Below are 6,613 nucleotides of genomic sequence, written 5' to 3' on the forward strand. Positions count from 1 at the left end.
TTTCTTGATGAACAGTTAAATTAAACCCTTGGCGCTAACTGTTCACTTTTTGGCTATTTTTAATTAACCTTTTCTGATATGACTTGACAGAACTTCAAGGCTGGTGGGACTCCATCCCCACTGGATTAGGGGTGCAAACACAACCACTTCACCACAAGATCTCAAGGATTCCCTACTTTTTTTTCTATCTACACAGCTACTTAAACAAGACACCCGTTGCCTTCCTGCCGACAAGCAGCCGGATCTCCCATTGCCAGTGCACTCTCGCACAATAAGAGCTGCTTCTAAGATGAAGGTGCTGTACTCCAAACTTACACGTCCTTTTAAGGCAAGTCACCCTTTCTCAAAGGTCGGGCAAGCTTGGATGCTTTATGTCACTTGCTGCAGATTCATTTCAACCTTATCTCTGAGAATCTCCACAGCAAATTGCAATACTCAATTGCAATCCAACTGCTGCAGCTTTCCCTCAGGACCTCACTGGATCTTTGTGCTTGCTTCTCTGCATTGGAACGTGAAGCCACAACTTTCTGACTCAGCGCTGTCTGCTGACACTCAAGTCTCTGCTTCCTCACTTGTAATCAGACACAGTAACTGCCTGTGAATGTAGAGCAGAAGCAATGAAAGTATTCAAGTGATTTGAGGGCCTTAGTAATAATAAGCTCAGTCGTATGATGTACCTCTATCAGCTACTTAAAATAAATGGTGCATTCATTATCAATTTTTGCAGACCAAAATCCCAGAGACAATGAATTTGCGTTTCTTAAGTGCTGGGAATCAAATGACAGGCTTCAAGAAAATTAATTTGGATTGCTATCGTATCTCACAGGCTATATATAACAATCGTTTTGAACGATAATAGGAAGAGACTTGACCCGCAAGCCTTGCCTGTGGAAAGATCTGTACTATCAAGGGAATAAAGGCGGCTTTCTAGCAGCAATGGGTCTTTGTTTCCCAGCAGCTATACTGAGCAGACAATGAATTCTAATATTCAAACGTCTTTTAATGTAACAATGTCACTCAATAAGCTGCTCTCGTTGATAACGCTCTGTGTATTTCCACAACGATTGTCTGGAAAATTGGAAAAGTGATCTCTTGACATGCTGAGTCCACCAAATAGTATAAAGAGTCAGTGAGTAGTGCTAGGGAGAGCAATAATTGGGGCATCATTACAGGCAAACCTCATACAGTGCTTTGAGTGTGAACGCCTGTGCTTAATCAGACGAGTATGAGTTGATATTTTTTTCTCTCTTTCTGCGGTTGTCTTTCTGTCTCAGAAGATCCCAAAAAAAAGATGGAAAGACTTATCGCAGACAAGAGAGACCACTCTGCAGAAGCAAAGACGCGTTGATAGGAGGTTAAAGTCACTCAGCTGTCCTGTAAGGCACTGATAACTGAGCCTTGATGGTGGCACCCAAACACAGGGAAGGGATAAGTGGCAGAGACTGAAATAATGAGACGGTTTATATGTGTGGAAAGTAAAAAGCGAGATAAAGTAACTTAGGAAGCTTCCCACGTCTACAGTTGCTTCGAGGCAGATGAAACAACCATTGACAGTTTATGTTTCCTCAAATATAGAGTCATACAGCTTTCCAGCACGGAAACAGATCTACAGTCCAACCCACCCTATCAAACAGATATTCGACAGTAATCTAGTCCCATTTGGCCCTCTAAACCCTTTCTACTCGTGCTGATCCAGATGCCTTTTAGATATTGTCATTGTACCAGCCTCCACCAGTTCCACTTGATTCTCATGCCAGGCATGCACAACCCTCTGCGTGAAAAAGTTGCCCCTTAGGTCCCTTTTAAATCTTTCCCCTCTCAATAAATCCTATGCCCTCTACACTGTTCAGGAATAAAAACAAATGCTAGGATGGTAAGTGGCTTGGAGGGGAACCAGCTGTTGCTGGTGTTTCCATATATATGCTGCCCCTGTCCTTCTCAATGACTCTACTTAGAAACTACACAGAAGGTGCTGTTAAAGGATTAGATTAGATTAGACTTACAGTGTGGAAACAGGCCCTTCGGCCCAACAAGTCCACACCGACCCGCCGAAGCGAAACCCACCCATACCCCTACACCTACCCCTTACCTAACACTACGGGCAATTTAGCATGGCCAATTCACCTGACCCGCACATCTTTGGACTGTGGGAGGAAACCGGAGCACCCGGAGGAAACCCACGCAGACACGGGGAGAACGTGCAAACTCCACACAGTCGGTCGCCTGAGTCGGGAATTGAACCCGGGTCTCCGGCGCTGTGAGGCAACAGTGCTAACCACTGTGCCACCGTGCCGCCCCTAATCTTTGGTGAATTTCTGCAGAGTACCTTGTGTGGAGTTTGCACGTGCTGTCTCTATTTGATTAAATTATATATTTCAAAAATACTTTATTACATTCTTCATAATAGACTCAAACAGATCTTACTCATGAAAGGATCAAGAACAAAAAGGCACAAATATAAAGTGATTTGCGAATGTGATGTGACAAAAATAAATTTTCGCACCACTAGCAGTTCTGTCTGGAATGTACTGCCTGGACGTGTGGTGCAATTGGTCCATTCTGGAGGATGTTAGGGGCTATTTTAAGAGAAACAATGTTCAAGAGTACAGGCAACAGGAAGGAGAATGGCAATAAACCACGATGATCATTCGGAGAGCCGGTACAGAAGTAATGGGCCAAATGGCCTTTATTTAATCAGATATTTAGATTCCCTACAGTGCAGAAACAAGCCCTTCAGCCCAACATGTCCACACCGACCCTCCGAAGAGTAACCCACCCAAACACCTTTCCCCTCTGACTAATTCACCTAATTGACAATTTAGCATGGTCAATTCACCTGACCTGCACATCTTTGGAATGTGGGAGGAAACCAGAGCACCCAGAAGAAACCCACACAGACAACGTGCAAACCCCACACAGAGGTTGGAATCAAACCTGGGACCCTGTTGCTGTGAGGCAACAGTGCTAACCACTGTGCCACCGTGCTGTAAATTTTAGTGCACCATTCCCAGAAGTACTGCAATACTAGGACGATGCACGAAGTTGGTGGAGCAAGCTCCTCACCCAACTCCTTCCTGCAAAAATCGATTAACATCCAGTCCCTGATTCAGGGATGTGTCAGATATTAAAACTGATAAGAATTAAAACTGATAAAAGCAGAACTACACATGGTCTTAGCCAAAAGGCCAAGAATGTGGCCCTGTGATTCTGTGAAAGCCCTTTGTTGACCCAGTATCAAGCTTAGCCTGTGCATGTTCCTAAAAAATGCCTTGGAATGTTTTTGCTCTACATTAAAAGCCCAAGTTGTTGCTGCTGGTCATCTGGATTTGGAGATGTAATTTTGCCACCGGCCTGCCTCCGGGCACCGGTACATGAGAAAGGAAATTAGACCCAGCAGGCTTAGCTAAATGGCTTTTTCCCACATCCTTGACCTTTACAAGCCTTCATTTTGGATTTGCATTTAACACGCTCAGAAAGTAGGAGAGGGAGAATCATTCTTGTGACAATATGTCAACGATATTACAAACATGACATGACCATTTCCCAACCAGCAACCCCAGCACTCTCGTCAATGTATTCAAAGTTCCTGTTTTATGATGATGAGAGGACTCTTGACAGCACAAGTATAGGCCATGTCAGCATTCAACTCCCTCGGTGGAGTTGGGAGGGAAAGATCGAAGGTGATTGTTAGCTCTAAGTGACTAGAATGCTGCCACCTTCACCTGGCCTCAAACTGCGATTGCCTTTGATGCAAAGAATTTCTCTGTTCTGTCAATCCATGTCTCCATTATAGCACATTAGTGGCAGTAATAGCAGGGACCCACTATCAATTGAGCTGAACACCATGACAGCACTCTATAATTTAGTGTAAATTGCTCCAAAGAGTTCTAACTGCAATCTATAAGGAATTGGTAAAAAGCAGTTGAGAGCAATTCCTTTACAGTGTCTCACCAAATTAATGTTGTCAGGGTCCGTGGTCACAGTCACTTTGGGTGAATAGTGCTTTAGGTTCACCATCAGTGCGGATTGCAAACTATCTCCTGACTTGGAAATATTCCACTGTCAAAATCTTGGAACTCCCTGCCAAAAAACTCAGTGTGATTACTCTCACCACATGAAGAGTCAGGATTTAAGAAAAAAAATCACCATCACCGTTATCAGGTGCAGCTAGAGGCAGACAATAAATGCTGGCACTTGGGATATATCTCAAGGATTTTGCTTTATACAGAAGCATAGACCCAGATATTCCAGAGTTGAAAATCCTATTTTACTCTGGATTAAAAATTATGCACCTGCCTTTTAGGTGGGCTTTCTGCTGGAGATTCGGGGACAGGGGCCTTCTGTTAATGCAAGGAATGCAGGAGCAAAGAAATCTTTGCAGAAACATTAGCTTGTAAAGAAACATTACCTCCTTTTTTTGCAGCATTCAGAGTACTGCATTGAAATGTCCAGCAGTTTAGCTCAGCCATTTTGACAGCTTCTGTGAAAAGGCAAGCATGTAAAGGAAGTGTGGGCTTAGGGTGCCCGGTGGGAGTGGTGGGTAAAGTGCCAGATGAGTAAGGAAGGTAGAGTGGGTAAGGGGGCAGGGACTAAAGTGACAAACAGCTGAGTAGGGAGGGTACCAGGTGGGTAAGGTAGAGTACCATGTGGGTAAGGGACTTCGGGTGTCAAATGTGTGAGTAGAGGATGCCTGATGGGTAAGGAAGTTGGGTACCAGGTGGGTAAGGGGGTGGCAGAATACCAAGCTGGTGAAAAGCAGGGTACCAGGTGGGTAAGGGGGGGGGGGGTTAGAGTGCCAAATGGGTGAGTAGGAAGGGTGTCAGTTGGATAAGGGTGGGGGGTTAGGGTGTCAAATATGTGAGTAGGGATGGTACCAGGTAGGTAAGAGTGCCACATGGGTAAGCAGGGATGCCAGATAGATGAGTAGGGAGGATAGTGAGTAGGTAAGGGGTTAGGGTGCCAGGGGTAAGTGGGGTAGAGTGCCAGGTGGGTAAGGTGCCAGTGTGCCAGGTAATTGCAGCTGTGCTTACATTGGGTGGGGGTGTAATCCAAGCCAGTGAGTGCCAGTGAGTGTCAGTGTGGGTTAGGGATGTATTGAATCTACCAGCTGTCAGGGTGCTCTGACAAATGTGGAGTGTGTAAACCTGGTGGGGTGGAGTATCGATTCAGCTTTGATGGTGGCGGTCAATTTTGGCTGCAGCTGTAATGTGGATCTGAGGATGAGTTGAGGCAGTGAGGAGATGCCGAGCAAAGTCAGTCTGATAAATCAAAGAGGGGTGGTCAAATGTGGGAGTGTGGAGGAGGGTCAGGCTGGCTTCCATGCGGCATTCAGTTCTGACAGGATAAGGTAGAGGCTGGGGGTATGGGTGTAATAGGGTCAGGCCGGTGGGGATGGGGGGGGAGCGGGGGGTGCGAAATCAGGTTCAGCGGGGTGCAAGTTTGGTGGAGCAGCTGGCTATCAGGACCGGGGGTGGGAATAGGCCGCAGTGAGGATTGGGTGTCTGGTCCAGCAGAGTCAATCAGGGGAGGGCAGCATCAGATCTGGTCAAGTTGAGGGGACTGGGAGATTTGGTACAAGGTGAATTGGAGGGGAGGTCTGTTTAATAGATATCCAGGTGTTAAACATGATTTTTAATCTTCTGCCCTTCCCTGGTTAAGTACTCAGGTGAACTGAGTCAGAACCCTCCAAATTCTTTCTCAAAGGACTTTCTCAAAGGGTTCCAGGTACAGGGCAATTGCCTGTTGGAAGTTTAAATTTTCCAGGGAATTCTCCCAAAATCAGCTGGATCCAGATTACATTTGAAGGTAATGTCACCGTACCCCTCCTGAAAAACATGGCTGCTCTCTCACAGAGAGAGTCAATTGGTGGTGGTTTGACCAGAAGGTCACCACGCTTCAGAGAAGGAGCAAGGTTGAGACGGTGGGTCCTTCGATGGTAACCTCAGCCAATGCAGGGATTGAATCCCGTGTTGTTGGGCATCACACTGCATTTAAAAACAGCCATCCAGCCAACTGAGCTAACTGACACATGGCTTCACTAATCAATTCCAGTCCGTTCTGCTCCAAGGACTCTCTAGCCATTGGAATATTTTTGCCATTATTTGGAACAAAGTCAAGATTGGTGGTCAAACACTGTATCAGCTCCAGTCTAAAAGCACCAAGGTTAGTCATGGTGAAACATTAACATGGTAGCAGAGAAATAAGCTGTGGACACAATTCTTATGATTGACCGATGATTCCTGATTAAAAATTTGGGCTTGACCATCTGGAATGAAGTTGATAATCTCTCCTGATAGTAACTGGATCTTGTATCTTACAACCATTTTCATTGCTAAGTCCCAACTGTTTACGTACAAACATAAGAGCATGCAAGTTAGGAGTTGATGATCCAACTTCCTCAACCCTGCACTCTCACCTCATAAGGTCATGGCTGATCTAACTGTGGCCTCAATTCCTTTTTCCCATCTATGCCCGACTCCATTCTTAGTGAAGAGTCAAGCCTATTCTCTTGAGGTCCTCGGAAACTTTCAACACGACAAGGATTCTCAAACTTTCCACTACTCAAGACCAACTATACCAGTCAGAAACTGCCAAGATCACATATGAAAGGAAA

The 6,613-nt window shown here is 45.4% G+C and overlaps 1 pseudogene; it reads right to left on the reverse strand.

Annotated features, from left to right (window-relative positions):
• Positions 1–2,991: 2,991 nt before the first annotated feature.
• On the reverse strand, positions 2,992–3,197 carry LOC132816989 (U2 spliceosomal RNA; annotated as a pseudogene).
• Positions 3,198–6,613: the final 3,416 nt, after the last annotated feature.

This window comes from Hemiscyllium ocellatum, chromosome 6 (assembly GCF_020745735.1).
Source record: "Hemiscyllium ocellatum isolate sHemOce1 chromosome 6, sHemOce1.pat.X.cur, whole genome shotgun sequence".
NCBI classification, from domain to species: domain Eukaryota; kingdom Metazoa; phylum Chordata; class Chondrichthyes; order Orectolobiformes; family Hemiscylliidae; genus Hemiscyllium; species Hemiscyllium ocellatum.